Source organism: Lepidochelys kempii, chromosome 24 (genome assembly GCF_965140285.1).
Source record: "Lepidochelys kempii isolate rLepKem1 chromosome 24, rLepKem1.hap1, whole genome shotgun sequence".
Classification (NCBI taxonomy): Eukaryota; Metazoa; Chordata; order Testudines; family Cheloniidae; genus Lepidochelys; species Lepidochelys kempii.
This window is the reverse complement of record NC_136403.1, coordinates 8841200-8867861: the sequence shown is the minus strand read 5'-3', so window position 1 is coordinate 8867861 and position 26662 is coordinate 8841200. Positions and strand designations below refer to the sequence as shown.

Sequence of the window (26662 nt, the reverse complement as noted above, 5' to 3'; positions counted from 1 at the left end):
GGTGAATATTTGCTTCAGGTTGGGGGGCTGTCTGTAGGCAAGGACTGGCCTGTCTCCCAAGATTTGTGAGAGTGTTGGGTCATCCTTCAGGATAGGTTGTAGATCCTTAATAATGCGTTGGAGGGGTTTTAGTTGGGGGCTGAAGGTGACGGCTAGTGGCGTTCTGTTATTTTCTTTGTTGGGCCTGTCCTGGAGTAGGTGACTTCTGGGAACTCTTCTGGCTCTATCAATCTGTTCCTTCACTTCCACAGGTGGGTATTGTAGTTGTAAGAACGCTTGATAGAGATCTTATAGGTGTTTGTCTCTGTCTGAGGAGTTGGAGCACATGCGCTTGTATCGCAGAGCTTGGCTGTAGACAACGGATCGTGTGGTGTGGTCAGGGTGAAAGCTGGAGGCATGTAGGTAGGAATAGTGGTCAGTAGGTTTCCGGTATAGGGTGTGTTTATGTGACCATCGTTTATTAGCACTGTAGTGTCCAGGAAGTGGATCTCTTGTGTGGACTGGACCAGGCTGAGGTTGATGGTGGGATGGAAATTGTTGAAATCATGGTGGAATTCCTCAAGGGCTTCTTTTCCATGGGTCCAGATGATGAAGATGTCATCAATATAGCGCAAGTAGAGTAGGGGCGTTAGGGGACGAGATTGATAGAGCAGACTGATAGATCAGAACAGATTGATAGAGCCAGAAGAGTTCCCAGAAGTCACCTACTACAGGACAGGCCTAACAAAGAAAATAACAGAACGCCACTAGCCATCACCTTCAACCCCCAACTAAAACCCCTCCAACGCATTATTAAGGATCTACAACCTATCCTGAAGGATGACCCAACACTCTCACAAAACTTGGGAGACAGGCCAGTCCTTGCCTACAGACAGCCCCCCAACCTGAAGCAAATACTCACCAGCAACCACACAACAGAACCACTAACCCAGGAACCTATCCTTGCAACAAAGCCCGTTGCCAACTGTGCCCACATATCTATTCAGGGGACACCATCACAGGGCCTAATAACATCAGCCACACTATCAGAGGCTCGTTCACCTGCACATCCACCAATGTGATATATGCCATCATGTGCCAGCAATGCTCCTCTGCCATGTACATTGCTCAAACTGGACAGTGTCTATGTAAAAGAATAAATGGACACAAATCAGATGTCAAGAATTATAACATTCATAAACCAGTCGGAGAACACTTCAATCTCTCTGGTCACGCGATTACAGATATGAAAGTTGCGATATTACAACAAAAAAACTTCAAATCCAGACTCCAGCGAGAAACTGTTGAATTGGAATTCATTTGCAAATTGGATACAATTAACTTAGGCTTGAATAGAGACTGGGAGTGGCTAAGTCATTACGCAAGGTAACCTATTTCCCCTTGTTTTTTCCAACCCCCCACCCCACCCCTTAGACGTTCTTGTTAAACCCTGGATTTGTGCTGGAAATGGCCCACCTTGATTATCATACACATTGTAAGGAGAGTGATCACTTTAGATAAGCTATTACCAGCAGGAGAGTGGGGTGGGGGGAGGTATTTTTTCATGCTTTGTGTGTATGAAAAGATCTTCTACACTTTCCACAGTATGCATCCGATGAAGTGAGCTGTAGCTCATGAAAGCTTATGCTCAAATAAATTGGTTAGTCTCTAAGGTGCCACAAGTACTCCTTTTCTTTTTGCGAATACAGACTAACACGGCTGTTACTTTGAAACCTGTCAACCTAACTATGTCAGTGTACACACTATAGCCTTGCTCCTGCTGATGTAAGTGCCGTACTACACTGACATCATAACTCCACCTCCAAGAGAGATGTAGGGCTTATGTCAGTGTAGTTAGGGCAACACAGGATTACTTACATCAGTAGTTGGCTGTCTTGTCAATTTCACGGCTCTTCAGCTGGGCAGCTGCCTGGTCTCCTTTCCAAGCTGGGCTGCCACTCAGCCTCTCAGCTTCAGCTGCCTCCCCATACCCTCCTAGGGAGGTCTGCTGCCCCCCTGAGTCCCAACAGCCTGGCTGCCCTGCCCCAGGCTCTCAGTTCCTGTCCCATCCAGATGCAATTTACTGCGGTGGCTGTAAATTGACCTAACCTAGGTCAATTTAAGATTGTAGTGTAGACATGCCCTCATGAGCAACACAGTTATACCAACGTTAAGTCTGTGGTGTAGACGAAACCTGAGTAAGTTTCCCAGCCCTGAAGAAAAGCTCTAGGTCGCTCAAGAGCTTGTCTCTTTCACTAACAGAAGTTGGGCCAATCAGAGATATCACCTCACCCACCTTGTCTTGTGCATGCTGTACTTGTCGTACATGCAGTGGGGTGTGCAGGGGGTGTTCAGCAAACAGTGCACAACCCACCAGTTAATCTTTTTTAAAAATCTCATTTTGGGGCCAGTTTCATTGTTTTTAGGGGCTGGGTCTGCCTGATTGTTGGACTTTTTGACGGGGACTCTGCTTTAGGTGGGGAGCAGGAACTGACATCTGAGGTGAACAGGGCCCTGAGGCTACCATCACCCCAGCCTGGCGGAGTGCTCTATGGCTGTCGCTGCTGAACTCACTTCCTGTCTGCAGGGGTGGGAGAGTTTGAGACAGGAAGTTGGGGGCCTTGAAGGTATGGGCCAACTGAAAGTCTGCTGAGCCTGGCCCTTTGCAAGCCATGTGTCACCACAGCTCCTCACATCTCCCAGAATCCTCTGCTCTCCAGCTCCCAGAATCCTTCGTGCCTCAACTCCCAGAATCCTCGGCTCTTCTGCTCCCAGAATCCTTTGTGCCCCAGCTCCCAGAATCCCCTGCACCTGAATATTTTGTGCCCCCAGTTCCCAGAATTCTCTGCTCTCCTGCTCCCAGACTCCCTTGCCCTTCCTAGGATGGCAGCAGCCAATGCAATCACTGGAGGACTGTTTACAATTAAAAGGGTGTGGCCGAAGGGGATGGGTTTGCGAGGCCATTGGGTCTCAGCCAATCAGCAGTGCTAGCAGCTGGGTCTGGCCTTCTCATAGGTGGGGAGGAGCTGCAATCGGTGGAGGCTGTAGCCAATGAGGAAGTGAGCAAGGGGTAAGGCAGGCAATGGCCACGGCATCCAATAAAATGTGAGGGGTTAGTCCTGATTGACATGCCCCTCACCCAATAGAGACGACAGTGGATAGGGACTCATCTGAGTGGCAGCTGTGTTCGCCAATTGGACTAAGAGGTTGGGAGGAGCGTTTTGAGTGACAGGCTTTCAAGCCAATTGAAAGGGCAGAGAGTGAGGGAACCATCTCCATGGCAGCCAATGGGCCTGGGCGTGGAAGGAGGCCATTCCTGAGGTACATTCCGCTAGTCCTTGGGGTTTGGGGTCGGGAGATTGCCAGACCCCCCAGCTAACGGGGATTGTCCTCAACCAATCGGCCTAGGGAGTAGGCGGGTCATCCAGTTGAGTATGCGGCTCCCCAGTATAAGGATATGCAGTTGGGGGTCCTCTTGATTGTCAGGCTGTGCTGATCAATAGAGGCGAGGATTAGCCCTTGTGTGACAGCCATGCCAGCCAACGAGGCTCAGAGTGGGCGGAGCAGAGCTAATTGACAGGTTTCCCAGCTAATGGAGAACGAGATAGTGGCTGCAGCCGCGGAGCCAGAGACCAATGGGATATGATGTAGGCGGGGGTAAGCCTTTGAATGGCAGAAGCGGCCATCAATGGGAACAGGGCAGGGTAGGCGGGTCTGCCTCGGAGGTGCTTGTTTCCCAACCAATGGGAAATGAGATAAGAGGGGTAAGCCCTTGAGTGACAGACAAAGTAACCAATGGAAAGGGAGGAGGGCGGGAACAGCCCCTGAGTGCCAGGCCCACCTGCCAATGGTGTCGGTGTAAGGGGGAGCGAGCCCCAGCGGGCAGGGGGCGGGGGGAGAAGGGTGAAGCAGGAAGTGGCTGAGAAGCAGCTGGAGCCGGAGAGGGGCCTTGGGGCTGGGATCGGAGCCGCGCCCCCGCCCGCTTCTACTGGAGCTGGGGCCGGGACCCTCCCCCGCAGCGCCCGGCCAGCCGGGGCGGAGCCGCCGCAGCAGCCGCCTGAGCCCAGGGGCCAGCCGGTAAATACCCCCCGCCTGCCCCTGCGCTGGCGCCCCGCCCCCTGCCGAGCCCCCCCGGCCCGGCCGAGCCCCCCCGCTACGCTGCGGAGCCACCGCAGCCCCCCCCCTCCGCCGGCCGAGCCCCCCCGCGATTCTCGCCGGCCCTGGAGCAGGGGGGCTCCCACCCCAATTCCTGGGGGGGACCCCGTTAAATGCAGGCGGTGAATGAGGGGGAAATCTTATTGTGGGCCCCCCCAATTCATGGGGGGGTCTCCCCGCCCCCCAGCGCGTGGGGAGTAAGGGGGAGGGGTGTTTCTCTACCCCCCAAAAGGGGAAGGGAAATAAAGGGGTCTCCTTAGGGCCCCCCCGATTCCCCGGGGAGAGGTGTGAATAAGAGAGTCCCCCAAATGGGGAAAATAAAAAAGAGGTCTCAAGGCCCCCCCGGGTTCTTAGGGGTCTCTCTAGGTACCCCCAGACATGGGGAGTGAATAAGAGGCTCTGGTGCCCCTTCGTTTCCTGGGGAGGAGGGTGTGAATAAGGTGGCGTGTCTCTCTGGTCCTCCTCAAATATGGAGATGGTGAACAAGAGGGTTTTATGGGTTTCCTCCCCAAATCGTGGGGAGGAATATGTCACTAAGGTCGGTCTCTAGGTGCCCCCAAATGGGGACATGAATAATGGGGGTTTTGTGGGACTCCCCAATTCCTGGGATCTCCCTGGGCTCCCCAGTGCCTGGGGAGGGTTGTTTGAATAAAGGGGTATTTCTCTGGGACCCTGGACTATTGAGAAGGTGACTAAAGGGTGATGTCATTATGGATCACCAATTTATGGAGAGTGAATTCTGGATTCGAGGTGTCCTCTGCCCCCCAGCTCCGTGGGAGCAAATAGGAGTTCTCTGGCACTAAGGGACTGCCCCCTCTGTGGCCACCCCCTGAGCTCTTGTGGGTATCTCACTAGAAAGCCCCTCAAACTCCTGAAGTGGAAACAAGAGGTGGGGTAGATGGTCCTGCTCTGAGACCCTTTTATTTCCTAAACTCTGTGTGTGGAGTGTGTGAATACAAGGTAATGGAGGATCAGGGTTGAACCTTGTGGGGAGGGGGATGGGTTCTGCAAGGAAGTTGTGTACAGTATTAAAATGTAACTGTTACAGTCTGCTACAGTCTATCCTGGGCTTCGGTCACTTCCTTTTGAGGCCTCTTGGCTTTTGTTTGTGACGAGGAAGGGTTGTTAGACAGCCTGGGCGTTTGGTGGTTTGCTTCAGACCAGTTACTGCCTCCTGGGCATCTTCCCCCTGAAAGCCTCTTCTTTGCTAGTCTATGTCTCTGTGGAATCATTTTGCAGGGCAGTCTTGTGGTTCTGTAAAATTAAGTTGTTTGTGGGAAGATGATCAGGTTTTTAAACAGAATTAATTCTCTCTGTAGTGAACTGTGGGGTGTAAGTAAGATCTGCTTTCCTCTGATGTTTAGGTTGTATCTGATCTAAGCAGTGTCCCAGGATTTAACCTGTGTAATCAGCGACTGCTGGCCCTGTCTGTTCTTTGAGTGTGTGAAAAATTGCCTGTCTATTCTATAATACAGTCCCACTGTTGTTAGCATAGATCAGATGTGCAGGGGTTTTTACCACTGTCTTCCTATTCTGGTGTAGAGGACAGTGGTATAAACACCAGTGAGCTATACCTGTGCTTTCACCTTTGGCCTTAATCCTGCAGTCTCAGCTGTGTATGAGGGCCCTTACTTTTGCATGGAGACCAAGTGAAACCTGTAGGGCTCTGCAAAGATGCAGGTGTCTGCCTGCAGCTGATTGTAGCATCAGGCTCTTTGTTAGCAATGGTGCAAGCATTTCAGAAAATCACCCAAATAGCGGGTTTTTCTGATGCTGATGTGTTGTTCCTTTTAGGGGCCTAATTTTGTGCGGTGCAGGTCTTGCATTGTTCGTTCAGCATTTTGCAAGGACGGAGACCTTATACAGTTTCCTTGATCTCATCCATCTCTGATTTCTGAAATTCTTCTAGGTCATCTATTTTAATCTCTGTTATTGCTAATGTAAAATCGTCCCTTTCAATATGTTTTGCAGGCTTTAATTTATTTGTACTGGAAATCATCTAAACACACTTTTGGATACTGTAAAAATATTAATGTACTAATAGAAGCTGTGTGCATTTATGGCACAGGGTCACTGGTGTGTGGGTCTAGAGTGAGAGAACTACGTATCTCCTTCCTTTTCCCTCTTGGCATTGCAGTATATGTGTAAGATCATCTGTTTCCAGTGTTGGAATGAAAGGAGAGATCCTGGCTGAGTTTGAAACATACATTGTAAAACTTAATGTGGTGAAAATAGCATGAAATTCTGTTGGCATAAAGATAACAGTGGGGTCCTCTAGAAATCTCAGAACATCAATTTAGGTGCTGTATTTGGCACCAGATGAGCTGGTGAGGGTATGTTAGAAATGCACCAGTAGATGGTAATGGGGTTTGCAGACTTCCAGGTCTGGGAAGTCTCCGTTGCTTCGTGGTTAAAACATTGAAATACAAGGGGGTTCAATTGCTGACTCTATCATTGACCCTCTGGTAAGTCGCTTCATCTCTTTGTGCCTCAATTTCCCATCTGGAAAATGGGGATATTTCCTTTCCTCCCACCTTTTGTCTTGCTTGGATTGCAGGCTCTTTGGGGTAGCTTCTGTCTCATACCACGTGTATATAGAACGCTTAGCAAAGTGGTGATTGAAGTCTCTAGGCCACTACTGGAGAAGAATGTAATAAAACACATTGCTTCATAAAACAACAAATGTTCATTTTAACCTGTTTGTGCTGTTCTGGTGGCTTGGTTCAGTAGCTACGCTGGCGTTGCCTTACTCGCCAAACAGCATTGCCTAGAGGTACTAGAAGCAGTAGCTTTTCTTCCTTGCTCTGCCAGGAAAATCGGGCCTTAGCTGCACTGGGGAATTGTCTCAATGCCTGCTGCATGTGTGGCAATGTCAGGCTGAGGTGCGACTTGCCTCTGTGCAACTTGACGGCTGGCTAAATGAGCGCAAATGCAAATTATAGCTTGATGCAGCTTCCCCTGTCTACACCTGTGCAGTAGCATCAGTGCTAACCCCTGATGTGTGAAATCAGGGCACGTTCCTAGAGTAGACAAGTCCCGGCACTGTGACCTTGGGGTAAGTCAGTTCTAGATTCCGGGCCTTAGTTCCCGACCTGTAAAATGGAAACAATACTGGGGGTGGGAGTTGTAATGCTTAGTGCTTGCATAGATCTCAGTGAATTATCCAAATGAGGACACCGTGTAGGCCTTGTCTATGCCAGGAGTGCTTTGCCAGTGTAGGTATACTGGTGTACTAAACCAGCAAAGTGCTCTTAGTGCGTTCAAAGTTTATACCAGCAAAACTGCACTCACTTGTAGCTTATTCCAGCCCCCAGAGTGAAATACGCTACCCTGGCAAACAAGCTGTATCTCCACTAGTGCTGGGCTGCCAGCGTAGCTTTATCAGTCCGAGATCTCACTCTTCACACCCCTGGCTGACCGAGCTACGCTGGCAGAACCCTTTAGGGTAGACGCTGCCCCGAGTGCAGAGTATACGCCGCAAAGTATTGCCCCATGGGATCTCTTTTTCCACCTCAGGCTGCCCATTACTCAGACTCTGTAGTGTTTTGTTTTGTTTAACAGAATCACTTCTTTCACCTCGTGTTGATGTTGAGACCAGTTTGTGTTAAAAACAACCTCAACAAAAGCCTGCCAATGTTTAAAAACTTCATTTTCCAGGCTGGCCAAATTCTAAGCAGCCCTGGATCTAAGCCACCACTTGTTTGTTTGGTGTCTCCAGAAATTAGCAGATGGTAGAGACTTAATTCTGTTAAACCTATGGGAATTTAATCACTAACCAGCCTCTAGTCAGGTTTTATGTCTTCTCCCCTGCAAGAAGACCCTTGCAGGGGCAGCTGTGATCTGCTAGTAGATGGAGTACAGGACTGCAAGTCAGGTTCTCATTTCAATTTATTGCTGTCTTGCGTTGTTCCCTGGATTCCCTGCTTGCTCCATGGGGAGAATGGAACTTACCCAAGCTTCGTACAACAGTTCTAAGTATTATAAAATGGTTCATGTTGGAATTCTTAGAACACCTGCATCAGTAGTTAATTTCCTGGGGTGGAATCTGTACGCTGGGTGTGGATCCAGGAAAAACAGTGTTGTCTACTGATGGACGAAGGGGACTGGGCATCAGGACCGCTGGGTTCCACTCCTAGATTTGGTTTCAGAAGTTGGAGTGATTTTTTTAAAGTGTGCTGCCATTGGGAGCTCTCGTCAGTTTTTAAAAATAAGCTAAGATGATTTCAGGGATTATATCTGCCCCTCGGTCCTCCTGTCAGCTGTTACAGCCACACTTCCTTATTTCTTTATTTTTAAATATTGTTCTCTCCTCTCTCGCCTTCCCACAGCAGCACCTACACAAGCAAAAGGGGAAATTGTGCCTAGTTTTCCTGTTAATCCTGTATAATCAGAATGCTTATTAACACACAGGGGGAAAAGCACAAACAAGTGCTGTTAAATGCACAAAGGAAACACCTGGAAAAACAGAGGGATTTTGTTACTTATTTCTTACCGTGATCTTAAGTCTGGCTTGTTTAAAAAAAGTAGCAGGTACAAAATCTTCAGGCAGGCATATGTTTAGCTTCGGTCCTTTTCTGGTCCCGATCACTGTTGAGAAGCCGTTTGTGTCTGCAGAGGTGTCCCTCTAACTAGAGGCCTGTAACATAGTTGCTTTTCCTCCACAGAGTTCAAAGCGCCTTACAGCGATCGAAGAGTATTGTTGTTCCCATTTCGCAGATGGGGGAAATGGAGGCACAGAGAGGGGAAGTGGCTTAGCTTTGGTCAGAATAAATGGGGCTCCACTTGGTCTGAGATGGTTGTAAGCTGGGTTAGCTGTATCTTTCTGATGAGTGAGGCTGTTAGGAAAGGCCCGTGTTGAGGCACCTGCGCAGGTGAGTAACCGAGTAGGGTGGAATCTTCCCATCTGTCACGGCGCAATGTTAAAAGAGCTGTCTGCTAGTGAAGGGACTGGGGACTAGGATTCCTGGGTTCTCTTCCTAGCCTCTGTCTTGACTCGCTGTGTGACCTTAAGTAAGTCACTTCCGCCTCTCGCAGCCTCCATTTCTCTGTCTGTAAAGAGGGTTGTGAAACTTAATTCCTGGGCTCCTTGGATGATGGGCAAAGCATTAGATGCTGCAGATCTCGATTCCTTGAGCAGAGATGCTGATGGGCTGCAGGGTTGAATGAAAGGACCTGGAAACACAGGAGAACAGTAATTATAATGAGCGAGCCCCCTGGCTCCTTCCTCCAAAAACACTCCCGTGGCCCTGTAAGGTAATTTAGCCTTGACCATTAGCTCTGCCTTGAAATCCTGAGTGTGGCTGAGAGTTCATGGCCAGCAGAAGGTGTTGCATCATTGTCAGCTTTGCAGATGGAATGCCTCTGTTTATCCTCTGCCCGTCTGCCTCTGCTCGATCTGGAGGGGCCACCCCTATGCGAGAAAGAGTTTAACCCCTCTGGCCTGTTCAGTCCTCACCCTCTCTGCTGAATCTGCCAACAGGGGGGCCAGTTAGCGCCAGAAGTGCTTGCGACATGGATCCCCGTTCACTAGGAGCGGGACTGCGATTTGGCCGTACGCATTCCACGCAGGCTGCTGAGCAGCTGGGAGAGAGTGACAGCCAAGAGCTCGACCTGCAGTGTCTACACGGGCCCTGCGTCACCTTAACTACGCTGACATAAGGCCTATGCCCCTTGTGGAGGCGGAGTTGTGATGTCGGTGTGTAGGGCACTGACATCGATGGGAGCAAGGCTGTTGTACGTACGCTGACGTAATTAGGTCGATGTAAGGTGCTTTACATCGACCTAACTCTGTAGTGTAGACCAAGCCTCTCCTAGCTGATACAGCTGTGCCAGCAAAATGTTGTGGTGTGATTAGGCTCAAGAGACAAACTGTACCAGCAAAAGCAGGTTTATGCTGCTATAAGTGTGTCTACACTAGGGCTTGTACTGGCATAGCTGTGTTAGCAAAAAAAATCACACCCCTGGTCGGCATAGCTATGCTGGTCTATGTTTTACGCCTAAATCAGACTGTAGACCAGTGATACTCGGACTGAGCCGCAGGTGGCTCTTCAATGGGTCTCCTGCAGCTCTTTGCAGCACATGTTAAAAGGCTGTGTGATTTAATTCTCAACCAGTCTAAGTTACCAACCAATCAGGATGCGTTTACTGGGTTGTTAACCAATTGTAGTCGATAAAATAATACTTGGTCCGAATTTTATTTATTTATATATGGGTAACGTTGATCACTAATTTGGCTCCAGAACCACTGAGGTCTGAGTATCACCGTGTTAAACTGTGTCTATACTACAGACTTCTGCCGGCCCAGCTATGTGGGCTGTGAAGAGGTGGGATCCCTGACCAGCATGGCTGTGTCAGCAGAAGCCCGTAGAGCCTAGTGTGCACACAGCTATGCTCTTACTGGTATGGCTTGTTTTCCTTGTGGTGGGTGGATTTACTATACCGGAAACTGACCAGAATACCTCTACACGTGGCCATTTTAATTTCAGAATAGCTTTCATGCTTTAAATGGACACCCTACCTTATTCCAGAATAATGTCCCCATGTACACAAGCCCCTCTGTCTGGTCTCCATGCAGGCCAGCCAACTGTATTCAGATTCTGCCTCACAGGGGAGTGGCCTTTGAAAGTCCTTACAAGTTTTAGGCCTGGGCTGCTCTTAGGTTGCCATAGCTCCGGCGCTCCGGAGTGTGAAGATTCCAGACCCCCGAGCGGGGGAGCAAAGCCAGCCTAACCCCTGCTGTCGCCTTAGCTACAACCGCTCGGGGAGGTGGTGTAGGCTGTCAACTTCCATTGCTGTAGGGTGCGTGTCTGTGCTGGGGGGAGCTGCACAAAGAGACGAGCATAATGGCCAAGTTCCAATCACTCACCCCTGCCTGGGGAGGGAGGGGGAAACAACCCTGGATGGCTTCAAACGTCCAATCAATAGGTGTGGCTGAGTATTGTTTCCTACCTGGCCCCCTGGAGAGGTGAAAGGAGCCATCCCTGAGCACTCCAGAGACAGGAAGGCATGAGGGCAGGGAATAGATAAGGGTCCATTTCCCAAGATAAATGGACACAAGGGAACTGATTCTATGAAGTACCAGGTTGTCCTTGCTGAGCAAGTGGCCAGCCATGAATTCCACCAGGGTAAATTAATAATTTTCTGTAACTGATGCTGTGGAGAGGCCAAGCTACACCTCGCAGGGTTTTAGATGTTAGCTGCTGCTTTTATTTCTTCTTGGCTGTGCTGTAAAACACCCCTATCCGGAATGAATCCGGTGGGAGGTTGGAATTCTGACCAGACCGTTCTTGGGGAGAACTGTGGTTACCTGTCCTCCTTCCTGCCTCAGTTGCTGATGTGGAGACAGGGTGTTCCAAGGACAGTAGGGAAAAGAGCAACCCCACCAAAATCATGCAAGTGCTGGGTGGCAGTAGGCTCGACGTCAGAAGGGACAAAGACGTTAATCTTGGCTAGCTGCACAGCAGGTGGAGAACAGGGGAGGAATTAGGAGAAATTCAGAGAAAACAGTGAGGTTGTGGTAGAGGGGTTCAGGGGACGTGTCTCAGATGGCAGGAGATGCACAGGAGAAGGCTGTTGCACCAACAAAGGGTAGATTATGGCTAGGCAAACAGGGAGGAGCATAGAGAGTGGATCAGAGTGGTTAGCTGGTGCTAATCTACAGAGGGATTTAAAACCAAGGCGGAAAAGGCTCCTGAAACGAATCTGGAGCTGGTCCAGATACCAGAGGAAGGGAGTGAACGTGCCCCTGTTGCCCTGTCTGGGTGAGGTCAGCAGCAGCACGTGCTGGGGTCTGCAGAGCTGGGACTCTGAGGAGCGCTCGGTCGCTTGCCCATCTGCTGGGAGGCGCACCAGCACATTAGGTGCGGCCTTGAGGCATTCCTTACAAACAGTCCCTTGTCAGACAGTCGCTTATCTGATCATCTCCATGTCAGGAAACCGTTTCAACAATAACAGACTTTGTTGGGAGCCATGTATGCTTATGTTCTGTAAGCTACAAACGCCCAGAGATTCAGGGCAAATATAGCAATGTCCTTGCCACTGACTTGGATCCTGTACCCCCCAAATGCTCCTCAACTGGGTCCCCTTGCTGGCCATTTTTGTAGCTTGGCTTTGGAAACACCTGGGGATGGAGACTTTCCACCACTTGAAAAACCATCTTTGAAGCCCTCCTAGCCCTGCCCCAAACAGCCCCCCTCCAGCATACAGAGAGAGCTCAGTTCTGATCTGTTCGTGGTGTTCTGACACCTTCTCCTCTGGGGCTGATCCTTTCCTCATTTGGTCTCAGCCCAGGGGTGAGCTTTTTGTGGAAAGCTCAGTGTCTCTCTCCGGGTCTGTTTCATTTGTTGGGAGGTGGCGGGGGAGACCTCACTGGAAATGACCACGTGGATCAGCAGTAGCCCATGAAACAGCTGATAGTCATACTTAGCACATGGAAGTCACGCCTCACAGAGCAGGTGCCCAGCGTCTTTTAAGGGCGACAATTCGATTATGAATTTTGTATTGAGTTAGCAGCAAGAGCTTCACCCTCTGCTTTGTCATGGTTGGGGACAGGACCTGACGATATCTTTTGGGCTTGATTTATTGGGTAGCTGGGGCCAGAGAGTACAAGAAACTGATTTGGAACACAGAGCAAGGAGTCAGGACTCCTGGGTTCTGTTTGGAGTGTTGCTATTTGCTTGCCATGTGTCCTTTGTCACATCACCATGCCTCAGTTTCCCCATCTATGAAATGGGAATGATTCTTCCCTATCTCTCAGGGTTGAGGCTTTCATCCCTTAATGCCTATAAGGGGTTTTAGCTCAGTATCACTGTTAAAGCTTTCCCTGTTTGCAGTGTTGATGCCAGGATATTGGAGAGACAAGGTGGGGGAGGGAATATCTTTGATGACTGGCCCAGCTGTTGAGCTTACAGAGCTCTTCTTCAGAATAACTTTAGTGTTTGAAGAAAAAGGAAATTGCAGGTTAACCCCAAAAGTAGGGGAACTCCAGGTCTTTTGTGCTTTGTGTTTTCCATCAATGCAGGAAGAGCCAGGGGCTTTGCATAGAGGTCACAGCTTATAAAAGCACCTGGACACTTGCTGAGTTGCTTTGTCATAGAGGTAAGTTAACAATCCCCGCATTTTAACTAGCCTCTTGAGGCTTAATACTGCCCATCAAGGTGACTAGGGGCCAGCTTATGCCTTTGGGGATGCTGCTAACGTTTGTTTTTCCTGCAAGACATCTAGGAATCTTTTAGCACAATGTCTGTCTAGCAGCACTTCTGCCCACCCACCCTTTCAGCGTGGGTTTTGCACCGTGCTGATGAGACATTGCCATGGGTTTGTGGTTCTAACACCAAAATCTCTCACTCCTGTATTTCTACCCTCACGAAAGCTTCTGCTCAAATAAATTGGTTAGTCTCTAAGGTGCCACAAGTCCTCCTTTTCTTTTTGCGAATACAGGCTAACATGGCTGCTACTCTGAAATCTGGGTTACACACTGCTTTGCCCTTCTCTAGCATTGTTTATCCAGGGATCTCAAAGCATTTGAAAGCCCATGATCTCCATGTGAGGCTCTGATGTTAGAAGTGGGGAAACTGAGGCACAGTGGTGATGGTATTGGCTCAGGGTTGCCCAGCGAAGCGGGGCAGAGCTGGGGAACAGAACACAAACATTCTGACTGTTGTCTAACCTAACCTACCGCAGCGAATCCAGAATCTGACCATCTTTTAGGAAATGCTGCCAAACCTTCCTCTTTGGTAAAGCCTTTCCTCACGGCAAGAATGACCATCTCAGCACTAACGCCCATATCTACCCACCCCACCCCCGCCTTCGATAAACCTGGCACAAACAAAGCAACCAGCACATGCACAGCCCCTGCCCCAAACCCAGCCGGGATTTCACCCTGAACAAGAAGAAGAGCTGGGGGAACTCGATAAAGACCACTAGGGACTTCATTAATGCTGGCGGTTTGACGCGGGCAGCGCACAGATGCTGTGGTGATGGGCGGCAGGATAAAATTCTTGCTAGCTGGGAATGGAACCCAGGAGTCCAGCGGTGTATGCTGTGATTGCTGCCTGTCTTCCCCATCTCCCCCCTTTTCCTGGTGCTGTCCCCCTGGTTTGATGAACAGAATCTGAAGCCAAGAGACCTGGAATACCTGTGTCCCCCTCCCCCTCAGTGTGGTGTTGAACCTGCCAGGCTGCGTCAGGATGGACTCGGTGAGCTCCTGATCCCAGCCCTGGCAGATGGCAAGGGAGGTGGCGCTCCTCCCACGAATTAGTCAATGTTGCTGGGGGCAAGGCAGAGAGGGTGGCAGTGGAGGGGCCTAGGATTTGCGCCTCTGCACCGAGCATCAGATGGGTAGCTGCTGCCTTAAACCACGCTTCCTAGCCAAAGCCATCCTCCCAAAAGGCCAGCTGCAGCCGCCAAGGAGTTCGGGGCTTGTTTTGCTGAACCTCCCCTCCCACTGCAGCTGTCCCTGCTGAGCCCTGACCTCATGATGTCACGCTGGGCGTAGAACGTGTTGCTGCTGCTTGTTTAACCAGTGTGGCTTTCTATCATCCCTTTCCTCCATGTGAAACCCGAGCCTGCTTCCCGGCCCGCTGCACTCCTCCACGGAGCTCCCTTCTAGCAGGTTAGTACTGCATCGGGTGTCTGGCTCTGGAAACTGAAGGGTGACTGAGTTGGCAAATCACACTGCTGAAGATTTGCTAGATAAGCAAACTCGGATGAGATCAGGAAGGCCGAAAGCAAGAAATGCAGTGTATTGGAAACCTCTCGGCTGCAGGGATTTTTGGCATAGGTGCTGTGGTTTTGGAATAGGTTGCCAAACAAATGGGGGTGTATCACTGGGGGAAGCTGTGAGTGAATTTGGAGAATTGTGTAGATGTGGCATCGCTTATATGCCACCTGAAGTGTGCGCGGTGCTCTGCAGAACAAAGACGCAGGTCCCCCTTAACTGAACAGCAAGTGAGCGTGGTTCACCATGACTCCATGCCTGGCATTGAAGGTGCCCTGATAAATTTCAGTTAAGACTGTTCTCTGTTGGTCAAAGCAGGGGAACTGGGATCTGGGTTTTGTACCCAGCTCTGTCCCTGACTTGTTGTGATCTTGGGCAAGTCAGTTCCCACTTTGTGCCTCAGTTTCCCAATCCTTAAATGGGGTGTAATATTCCTCTGCTCCTACATGGCTTGTGAGACTTAATGTTTGTAAATCCCCAAATTAAAGACACTCGAGATGCACAAGGTTGTTTATAAACGGTCTCTCTCCTCCAAAGCTCAGCTGGATCTCTTTCTGCTTTCTATCTTAGCAAAAATAATTATAGTGCCCAAACAGAGCAAAGTGGGGAGGGAAGAACTTTGAAGTTGGAGATCTTTAGAAGTTGTCCGGCAGGAAGAAATAGGCTCATAAGTCAATGCTGTGTTCCCAGAGAAGACAACCTAGGTGTGGCATAACGCAGAAAGCTTGGAATGCTTTAGTTGGCAGAGAGGAAAATATGGCTCAAGAACAGGTATGAGATTTGCAGTGCCTGCCAATGAAGTGAGAGTCATTGAGTAATGAAATAGAAGCAACATGGTCTAGTCGTCAGAGCTGGAGACGAGGGCTTTGTCTACACGGAGCTATACCAGCAATAGCCTCTACTGTGGACACAGTTCTGTTGGTATAAATGTGCTTACATCAGCATAAGCTATATTGATAAAACACTTTTTTTAGTGATATAACATTTGCTTTCACTAGGGCTTTTCCGGATAGCTGTGTCAGTTTGAAAAAAAAAAATCATCCCTCCCTCCCCCGCCCCCCCGACAGCTATGCTGGTAAAACTTTTGAAAGTATTCTAGGCCGAGGTGTCGAGACATCTGTGTTCTGCTCCCGGCTCTTTCTGTGTTAGGTTTTACAGTATCACACGTTAGCTACCATGCTGTAAAAGTCCAGTGTGGACAAGACAGCGTTCACTTTAACATATGCTAAACGGATCAAATTAACTCAGGCTTTTGACTTGAGCAGTTTAAAGTATACACTCTCTTGTTCTAAAAAATTGAGCGTTGATGTGGTTTAGGTAATACCATGCCTTTTAAATCCTACTCTGTACTCAGCCATTGTCTCACTGTTTGATCACTTTCCCTCCCATTGCCTCAATTTCCCCATCTGTAAAATGGGAGATAATACCCAACCTTGTCAAGCGCTTGAGATCTTAACAATGCTGTGTACATGCAAAGTCTTTGTTTCAGAGGAAAATGCTATTTAGAAATGCAGGTTCCTCTAGAGAGGAGGAAAGCCCCCAAAATATACACACACTCAGATATGGGATAAAACTATAGTTCTCTAATAAATTCACAGCTGCAACCTGTCTTTATTGAACAACTGATTTTTTTCTTATTTTTGGGGTGCTATCAGGTTAATAACTTTTAAAAAATCTTCTCTTCTGGAGATCTTGTTTAATTCTTGGACTTCACTCAACTTGGGCAGTAAAATTTATACTGTTCAATTTCACGTGATTTTTCTTTGTCAGTTTCATATTCTGCTTCTCAAGGCTGGAGTGTTCAAAATCTCCGATCTTACTGCATCCTGTAGATTCCCTTTTTGCGGGGGGGAACCCACTAAAACAGCCTTTTGCATCTCACTCTTGTTCTCTTGCTGTTTCTGGAGAGCAGAGAGATTGAATGGTTAGAGCAGTCAGAACATTCCCAACTCTTGCAAACTGTGAGGGAAGGTTTCAATCCAAAGCCGCATCTCTTCATGCCAGCTTTCGTGAAAACTTGTTAAAACTTCTTTGGTCTTAAAATAAACATAGCACTTCCCCTTGATCTGAATGATCTGCCTTCACCGCAGAATCCAGGTACCCGCTCTGTAGAGCGTTCAGCGCCCCATTGTTGCCGACCGTTTGCAATTGCATGTTTGGCAAAGCGAGGAGCTCTTTGCTGTGATGGCAGATGTGCCCCAAACACAAGGCTAAGCTGGTAGATCCTGTTGCATATACCAGGGTTCAATCCCCACTCCCTTGTCAGCACAAGCTGGGAATCATGTCAACAATTAGCATTGATCTTCCATGTGAGCACAGCTTTGGGGTGTGTGTGGGGGGGAATCTACCCCCAGAGAGGGGAATTAGAACAGATGAGCACTAGCTGTTGCATAAATAATGCACAAAAAAGCAGGGCCATTGATTGTCTTTCTTTTTTTTTTAAACCAGTTGCCAACAGTGCAGGATTTTGTTTGCGTGTACATGTGTGTGGGGTGAGGAATGAAATATGGAATAGCAAGGCCAGGTGCTCCGGGTCCGTGCTGCTCTGAGATTTCTCCCTTCCCCTCCCTCCCAGTTCAAGGCCTTCTGCAGACTGTCTGCTAAAACATTGGCCTGAGGTCTCAGCTGGGGAGAGAGATTATAGAACACCTGGCGCTAGTTTTGCTCATTAAAAACAGTTGCTCTTGAAGGGCCCACAAAGGCTGGAGGTTTTTTTAAAGCAGGGGAATGGTTTTAAAATAGCTCAGAACAGCATTAGGAATGATTGAGAAGGGAGTGGTTTGCCCAGCTCCTAATCTGGGTCTCCTTGGCAGGTAAATCTGTCATTTTCTTAGGGATTGCCTCCCTCCTCTCTCCCCCCCGCCCCCCCCCCAGGGTGGGCGCTTAAGGCCTGGGAGGAGCAGTGGGCCAGGGAGAGCAGTGCCTCTGTGCCTCGGAAGCTAATCCATTTGTCATGTGATCCTCGGAGCTCAGCCATTCCAGTTGGCCTTGGACGCAGTGACAGGCAGGGCTGAAGGCCTGGGGGTGGGAGGGAAACGTTCCAAATGGCGTTTAACAACTTCATTAAGATGTCGTGTTTTCTGAGGGTTGGTTTTTTGTATTTTATTTTTTTAAATGCTCCTGGGAGGCAGCACCCTGCACTGGTCAGGAAGGGGAACAGGAAAAGCAGCTTTTAGAAATAGCAGGCCCTTTAAATAGTCCCACCATTCAGTCCCTCTTTTTGTCTGAGCCTTGTGTGCCTTTCTGGCTGTTCCTGGCACCGACTCTCCAGCGCGGTCTGTGTTCTCAGTGTGCTGAGTGGGGACTTAATACTCCCAGCAACTGCAGAGCATCAGTGCACAAAGATGGCTTCTGTTGATAGACCGAACGTCTCCTCCTCTATTGGTATTTTTTAAATGGGAGTGGGGGTAGTATCCTCCAGTCAGCAGTCCTGGTTCCTAGTTAAGCATAAAGCCACTTGCACCTGCACTAAACCCCTGGGCGGAGCAGCTGCAGGGATGTTGGAAGCTTTACAGTGCATCTGTGTAGAAAGCTGCCTAATATTAGTGGTAATGATTAGGGGTTAGATCCGAGGCTGGGACCCTAAAGTCCAGGGTTCTAGCCCTTGCTTTGGGAAGTGGTATGGTCTAGTACTTAGAGCAGAGAGGATGGGTTCCATGCCCAGCCCTGCCACTGACTTGCTGTGTGACTTTGGGCGAATTCCTTCCTTCATCGTGCCTCAGTTTCTCTGTACGATCAGGATACAAACTCACAGATGGCACAAAAACTGAGGGAGTGGTAAATATTGATTGGGACAGGTCAATTCTATGGAAAGATCTGGATCACTCGGGGCGGGGGCTCATTTGAACATGTTTTAATGTGGCCAAAGGCAAGGTCCTGCATCTAGAAATGAAGAAGGGCTGGCCACCTGGAGAAGATGGGGGACTGTCTCCTGCAATGCAGTGACACTGCAATGCAGTGATCCAGACTGCTGCGCTGGGCATCACAACATGGGGAGTAGATGGCCAGCCCTCTGTGGAGAAAGAGGTGGTTAGAGACTATTTAGAAAAGCTGGACGTGCACAAGTCCATGGGGCCGGACGAGTTGTATCCGAGAGTGCTAAAGGAATTGGCAGCTGTGATTGCAGAGCCATTGGCCATTATCTTTGAAAACTCGTGGCGAACGGGGGAAGTCCCGGATGACTGGAAAAAGGCTAATGTAGTGCCAATCTTTAAAAAAGGGAAGGAGGAGGATCCTGGGAACTACAGGCCAGTCAGCCTCACCTCAGTCCCCGGAAAAATCATGGAGCAGGTCCTCAAAGAATCAATCCTGAAGCACTTGCATGAGAGGAAAGTGATCAGGAACAGTCAGCATGGATTCACCAAGGGAAGGTCATGCCTGACTAATCTAATCACCTTCTATGATGAGATTACTGGTTCTGTGGATGAAGGGAAAGCAGTGGATGTATTGTTTCTTGACTTTAGCAAAGCTTTTGACACGGTCTCCCACAGTTTTCTTGTCAGCAAGTTAAAGAAGTATGGGCTGGATGAATGCACTATAAGGTGGGTAGAAAACTGGCTAGATTGTCGGGCTCAACGGGTAGTGATCAATGGCTCCATGTCTAGTTGGCAGCCGGTGTCAAGTGGAGTGCCCCAGGGGTCGGTCCTGGGCCCGGTTTTTTTCAATATCTTCATATATGATCTGGAAGATGGTGTGGATTGCACTCTCAGCAAATTTGCAGATGATACTAAACTGGGAGGAGTGGTAGATACGCTGGAGGGTAGGGATAGGATACAGAGGGACCTAGACAAATTGGAGGATTGGGCCAAAAGGAATCTGATGAGGTTCAATAAGGATAAGTGCAGGGTCCTGCACTTAGGACGGAAGAACCCAATGCACAGCTACAGACTAGGGACCAAATGGCTCGGCAGCAGTTCTGCGGAAAAGGACCTAGGGGTGACAGTGGACGAGAAGCTGGATATGAGTCAGCAGTGTGCCCTTGTTGCCAAGAAGGCCAATGGCATTTTGGGATGTATAAGTAGGGGCATAGCGAGCAGATCGAGGGACGTGATCATCCCCCTCTATTCGACATTGGTGAAGCCTCATCTGGAGTACTGTGTCCAGTTTTGGGCCCCACACTACAAGAAGGATGTAGTTAAATTGGAGAGAGTCCAGCGAAGGGTAACAAAAATGATTAGGGGTCTGGAACACATGACTTATGAGGAGAGACTGAGGGAACTGGGATTGTTTAGTCTGCAGAAGAGAAGAATGAGGGGGGATTTGATAGCTGCTTTCAACTACCTGAGAGGTGGTTCCAGAGAGGATGGTTCTAGACTATTCTCAGTGGTAGAAGAGGACAGGACAAGGAGTAATGGTCTCAAGTTGCAGTGGGGGAGGTTTAGGTTGGATATTAGGAAAAACATTTTCACTATGAGGGTGGTGAAACACTGGAATGCATTACCTAGGGAGGTGGTAGAATCTCCTTCCTTAGAAGTTTTTAAGTTGACAAAGCCCTGGCTGGGATGATTTAATTGGGGATTGGCCCTGCTTTGAGCAGGGGGTTGGACTAGATGACCTCCTGAGGTCCCTTCCAACCCTGATATTCTGTGATTCTGACACTGAAAAGAACTTGAGAGTTGGGGTAGATAACCTCTGAACCTGAGCTCAGAGTGCAGTACTGTTGCTAAGTGGGCACATCTGATTCTTTGCTGTATAAACTGGGGAATATCAAGTAGGGAAGTGGTGTTACCTTCGTATATAGCATTAGTGCAGGGGTGGGCAAACTACAGCCACTAGCTGTTTTAAGCTGGTCCTCGAGCTCCAATTGGGGAGCGGGGTCTGGTGTTTGCCCCCCTGCTCTGGTGCTCCAGCCGGGGAGCAGGGTCAGGGGCCGATCCATGCGGCTCCCAGAAACCGCAGCATGGCCCCACTCCAGCCGGGGAGCAGGGTCGGGGGCCGCTCCACACTGCTTCTGGAAGCAGCAGCATGGCCCCTTTCCTGCTCCTATGTGTAGGGGCAGCCAGGGGGCTCCGCTCTGCACGTTGCCCCCACAGCTCCCATTGGCCAGGAACTGTGGCCAATGAGAGCTGCAGCGGCAGTGCCTGCAGACGGGGCAGTGCGCAGAGCTGCCTGGCTGCAGCCCCACATAGGAGCCAGAGTGGGGGCATGCCGTTGCTTCCAGGAGCCTCTTGAGGTAAGCGTCGCCTGGAGTCTGCACCCCTGAGCCTCTCCCCTGCCCCAACCCTGATTCCCCCCCTCCTAACCCCTCGATCCCAGCCAGGAGCGCCCTCCTGCACTCCCAACCCCTCATCCCCACCCCAGAGCCCGCACCCCCGGCCAGAGCCTGCACCCTGCTCCAGCCCTGATCGCCCTCCAAACCCCTCGGTCCCAGCCCAGAGCACCCTTCTACACCCCAAAAAGTTTGCCCCCCCCCTGCATTAGTGAGAATGTGTCCAGTTCTAATGTCTGCAGGTACGTGCTTAAATAAGAAGGTTAAGTTGGGAAGGGTTCAGAAAAGAGCTCCAAGAACGATTCACGGTGTGGAAAGCATGCCTTATGGAGGAAGGCTAAAGAAGCTCAGGGCTTGTCTTCGCTTAAGACAGATAGACTCAGCACCGCTGCCGTGCTCTAGCGGTTCAGTGTGGAATTCAGAATTCTTCCCCTCGGCATAGGCAATCCACCTCCCCAAGAGGCAGTCGCCAGGTCAACAGAAGAATCCTTCCGTACAGGCAGTGCTAGGTCAATGGGAGTCTACACGGGGACTTAGGTTGGTTTAACTGCCTCGCTCAGGGGGGTGGATTTTTCACACTCCGACCAACATGGTTAAACAGATTTCATTTTCTAGTGTAGACCAGGCCTCGGCCTGTTTTAGTTTATCCAAGAGGAGTTTAAAGGGTGACTTGTTCACGGTCTACAAGTACCTATGTGGGAAGATTCCCGAGAGAGACCTCTTTAATCTAGTAGAAAAAGGAAAGCAAGATCCAGTGGCTAGAAGCTGACACGAGATAAATTCAACAGTTTCAACAGGGAGGATAATTAACCATTGGAACAGTTTACTCAGGGAAGTGGTGGATTTTTCATGGCTTTGGGAGTCTTTAAATCAAGACTGTCTTCTAAGAGATCTGCTGTAGCTCAACCAAAAGTTAGCAGCGTGATGCAGTAATTTTGGGGTGAGAGTCTCTGGCCCATGTTCTGCAGGATGATCTGTTCTGGCCTTCAAATCTTTGAAACTCCATTTAGCCTGGGGGGCAGTTGGGTTTACACCATTCTGCAGAGCCACGGGGACTTTTGCCTCTTAACAACATAGAGCAGTGGTTTTCAAACCTTTTTTCTGGGGACCCAGTTGAAGAAAATTGTTGATGCCCGTGACCCAACGGAGCTGGGGATGAGGGGTTTGAGGTATGGGGGAGGGGCTCAGGGCTGGGGCAGAGGTTGGGGTGTGGGGCCGAGGGCTGCAGGGTGGGGCCAGGAATGAGGGGCTCAGGGTGTGGTAGGGGGCTCTGGGATGGGGCAGAGGGTTGGGGTGTGGGAGGGGGTCAGGGCTCTGGGGTGTGGGTGCAGGCTCTGGGGTGGGGCTGGGGATGAGGGGTTTGGAGTGCAGGAGGGGCTCTGGGTTTGTGGGGGGCTCAGGGCTGGGGCAGGGGGTTGGGGTGCAGGAGAGGATCAAGGCTCTGGGTGCGGGGTTAGGGGTGCAGAAAGGGGCTCCATGTTTGGGGGGGGGCTCAGGGCTGGGGCAGAGGATTGGGGTTACCTTTGGTGGCCCCTGGTCAGTGGTGCAGCCGGGGTGCTAAGGCAGGCTTCCCGCCTGTCCTGGCACCATGAACCGGCCAGCAGTAGGTCTGACTCCTAGGTGGAGGCGCGCGACTCTCGCCCACAGGCACCGCCCCTCCCCCCAGCTCCCATTGGCCAGTGAGAGTGCGGAGATGGTGCTCGGGGCGGGGGCAGTGCATAGAGTCCCGTGGCCCCCCTGCCTAGAAGCTGGACCTGCTGCTGGCCGCTTCTGGGGCGCAGCGGGGTGTCAGAACAAGTAGGCACTAGCCTGTCTTAGCCGGGCAGCACCGCCGACGGGACTTTTAACATCCCGGTTGGCAGTGCTGACCAGAGCAAGGCGACCCAGCGCCTTGAAAAACACTGACATAGAAGACTCCAAAAGAAAAGGAGGACTGGTGGCACCTTAGAGACTAAGCAATTTATTTGAGCATGAGCTTTCGTGAGCTACAGCTGCATCCGATGAAGTGAGCTGTAGCTCACGAAAGCTCATGCTCAAATAAATTGCTTAGTCTCTAAGGTGCCACTAGTCCTCCTTTTCTTTTTGCGAATACAGACTAACACGGCTGCTACTCTGAAACCTGTCATAGAAGACTCAGGATCCCAGGACATCCCCAAAGCAGGCACGCAGCTTTCACTTCCCCAATCCCATCCCCACCCCACCCCTTTTGAGCTGTAACCACTGTTACACCCCACCCATGCCTGAAGAGAGAGGTCCTAGAGTTAGGAGGTGCTGCGAGATAGGAAGTGCTGTTGACTGAGCAGGGGAGGAAGAGGGGCATCTCCATATGGTCTGGGTTTGAGAACTTAAGCTACGGCTTCACTAGAAACACTGAAGCGCATCAGTGTAGACGCTCACTAAAGCAACCGGAGAGGTTCTCCCATTGCTGTAGTTAATTCGCCTCCCCAAGAGGCAGTAACTAGGTCAAGGGAAGAATTCTTCAGTTGACCTAGCACCATCTACACCAGGATTTAGGTCAGCTTAACTACATCGCTCAGCAGTGTGGATTTTTCACCTCCTCCCTGAGTGACATAGCTGGGTCCATCTCACTTTTCAGTGTAGACCCCGCTGTAGTTACCATATATTTTTGCCCTACCCCCACCCCTCTGCCATTGGGTTGGCCTCTAATCTGGCAAACTTTTCCAGCTCTGCAATTAGCAGAGAGCAGCAGCCCATGATCTGGTTTGTCTCCCTGTTGCACTGTGCCCTTTGCACACAGGCCATTCTTAGACAAGCCACTCGTTTCCGCTAACGGGCTTTAGGGGGAGGGAGAATAAAACTTGATTCTCCTTACAGAGCAACTTGCAGAAGCTGCTTCCTCCTTCTGCAAGGAGGCCACTTGCAATGCGGCCTGTGCATTTCAGCCAGTGACTATTCTACCCCACCGAGAGTTTGGTCTGCCATTAATAAGCATGTTGGACTGATTATTGCAGTTCAGTAATCCGGTATCCCGTTCAATGCCCCCGGTCGGATTGAACAGTAGTTACATGGTTGAGTTGCCATGAAAACGCCCCTCTAATGGCAATACTGTGCATACTGCGTGTCCAGCCAGAAATGGACATGAAGGGTTCACGGTTAATGTGCGTGGGGGCCAACCAGAAACCATATCCTTTTGGCTTGAAATTGAAGGCACAAATGTTCCCTTAGATTGTCAGCATGGCTCATCGTTAAGAGTTCCTCATTTTGCGAGACCCTAACGGCTGTGTTGCTTTTGAGTTCCAGACTATCCAAACCAAGCCCAGGCACTGGGGACAGAGGCTCTGGATTCACTGGAAAAAGAGGTGCATCTTTACACTGAGCTCATCTCCGTTTAAAAACACATCATCTTGTCCCAGACATAGCCAGAACAAACTGGTCTGTGGTGTTTCTGTATACTGTGCTCTTTGGTGGATGGGTGGTAGTTTGATAACAGAACCGTGAGCTTTTAGATTTGAAATCTTACGTTGATCTCTAGTTAATTTTAAAATGGGGATTGTGGTTGAGCAGGGTTGGGGTGGCTACATCTGGGTTCTAATCCTGGTTCTGCCTCTAGGTCACTCTACAACTTCCCCACTCTGTTTTCCAATCTGTCAAATGAGAGTGACTCTATACCGAGTAGTCGATAGGCGGACTGCTGGCCAAATCCGGACTGCCAGACACTTCTGAATGGACTGCAAAATCTTTTTGTCATCATCATTCTAAGCTTATTATCATCATTGTTATAATTTTTGTATGATTTTCTCTGAAGTCTGGACCTTGACTATACCTTGACAAAAAATAATTAATTTCTCCCCCGCCCTTCCCCGCTTACAGAGTGCTTAGATATCTGCGGATTAAATAGTACAGTAAGAACTGGTTCCTGAGTCACGCTCTAGCCTGGGTGGAATGCCTTTCAGTACCATCAGTAACCAAACTATGGCGGTGGAGTGCCCCCAAAATGATCAACCTTTTTAAAAGTGTATTTTTTAGTCTCATGTTTAACTAACTCTGCTGCAGTCCTAGTGAAGACAAGGCAGTTTATAGCGTCCACATAAGTTAGCAGGTCACAGTAGCTGTCCCATGACAGTCTGAGTTTGCCATGCCCTGCTAACTCATGTGGAAACTACAAACTGCCTTGTCTTCACTGGGATTTTACCATGCGTGTGTGAGCTCGAGTTAAGAACCCCGCTGGTTTTCCGAGTGAAGACCCAGGCACGGTTGCTGTGGTGCAGATGGGATCTCTGTGGAACAGTGACTTCTAAGAACACACACAACCCCCCTGTGGGGGTGGAGAATTTGCCATTGACACGAAACCACGAGGAAACGCTCATGTAATCAGCCCTGTGCAGAGTCAACGATCCTCCCTAAAAAGCAATTTCTTCAGGGAGTGATCAGTTGAAGAGTGTCTCTGGGAGCATGGAAGCTATGAACGGTTTGTAAATGCCTCTTACTTTCTGTTTTTAAAATGGTGAGGTTTTCAAAGACAACAGAAGGAGGTTAAAATGGGGTCTGGTCTCCTACAGTGGTGGGCAGGGTGTATTTAAAAAAAGTCAAGAAACTTAATCCGAAGAGGCACAGGAGAAAATAACTAATCTGTGGAAACACCAGGACGACAAGGGGAAGAATTTGACGTAACCCTATATTTGAGAAATGAAATGTCTGGGGGTTTTTCCCTCAGTGGAGATCACGGGCCTCTGCTTGTACGAAGACATAAATGCAAATTGTTTATAGTAGAATAAGTGGGAGTAAACTGCAACGCCGGATGTTAGGACAGATGTTGAATAATTTGTCTGATGCATAAATAAAAAGCAGCGTGCAGGTTGCATGTGACACCAGGCCGCATAGTGATGGGGCTCGTCTCAACAGCGTAAAAGCCTACGATCAGTGTTTCAAAAGCATTCTTTAAAATATGCCTATTTGATGGAGAATTCACTGCAGGTGAGAAGTGACAGCCCTCGAGATTGGTGTGTCCAGTATACCAGAACTGGTGTTTCATGGGCAGTGCTCGCTCCCAAGCTAGTTTCAGTCTCTGGTTCCTCCAGGTCTTGGGCATCTCTACGGAGGCTGCCACTGAAAGATTCTGTTCTGTCGGGGCTCTTATGCTGCCTTCGTCACCCTAATGTTGGAGCACCTTCCAGTTGTGGGTTGTGATTGTGCCCATCAGCTGTCACGGGTGGCTCGTTCCCTCTCTCCTCCCAAGGGAGGATTTTATGTGGAGTGTTTTGTTTTGGTAGGGTTTTGTTTTCAGACATTAGACGCTGCATTGTGTTTATCAGGAAAGGCGGGTTGACGGAGTGCACCTGGCACTTGTAGCAGGAGGTGAGGAGGTCTGGGATTGTTCCCACGGGAGATCATTCCACAGCCAAAAGAAGCTCTGTCTGGCACCAGCCAAGCTGTACCCTGAGGGTGGAAAGTTCCTCTGGGCCTGAGGAACAGAGCTGCCCACTGTGCTCCCCATCCTGGAACTTGAGGCTCTCTTAGGTTACGTAGCTGGGAACGTGCTTCCCGCTGTCGGTAGCAACACGCTAGCTCTGTTTGCGCTAATGGCACCCTGGCAATAGCCCCGTAGCTGGCGTAACACTGGCGGTGGCTCAGGTTAGCCGCCT

The 26662-nt window shown here is 49.8% G+C and overlaps 1 protein-coding gene across 3 annotated transcripts in view; it reads left to right on the top strand.

Annotated features, from left to right (window-relative positions):
• Positions 1–3281: 3281 nt before the first annotated feature.
• Positions 3282–26662, top strand: part of ZNF687 (zinc finger protein 687) — a 50550-nt gene continuing 27169 nt past the window's right edge. Inside the window, exon 1 of one of the 3 annotated variants that reach the window (XM_073323423.2) lies at positions 3282–3300. The gene's annotated coding sequence lies outside the window, so the exon portion shown is untranslated. Of the gene's footprint in view, positions 3301–3876; positions 4057–14303; positions 14747–26662 lie in introns of those variants that run through there. The other 2 variants (XM_073323421.2, XM_073323422.2) reach the window with 2 other exon arrangements.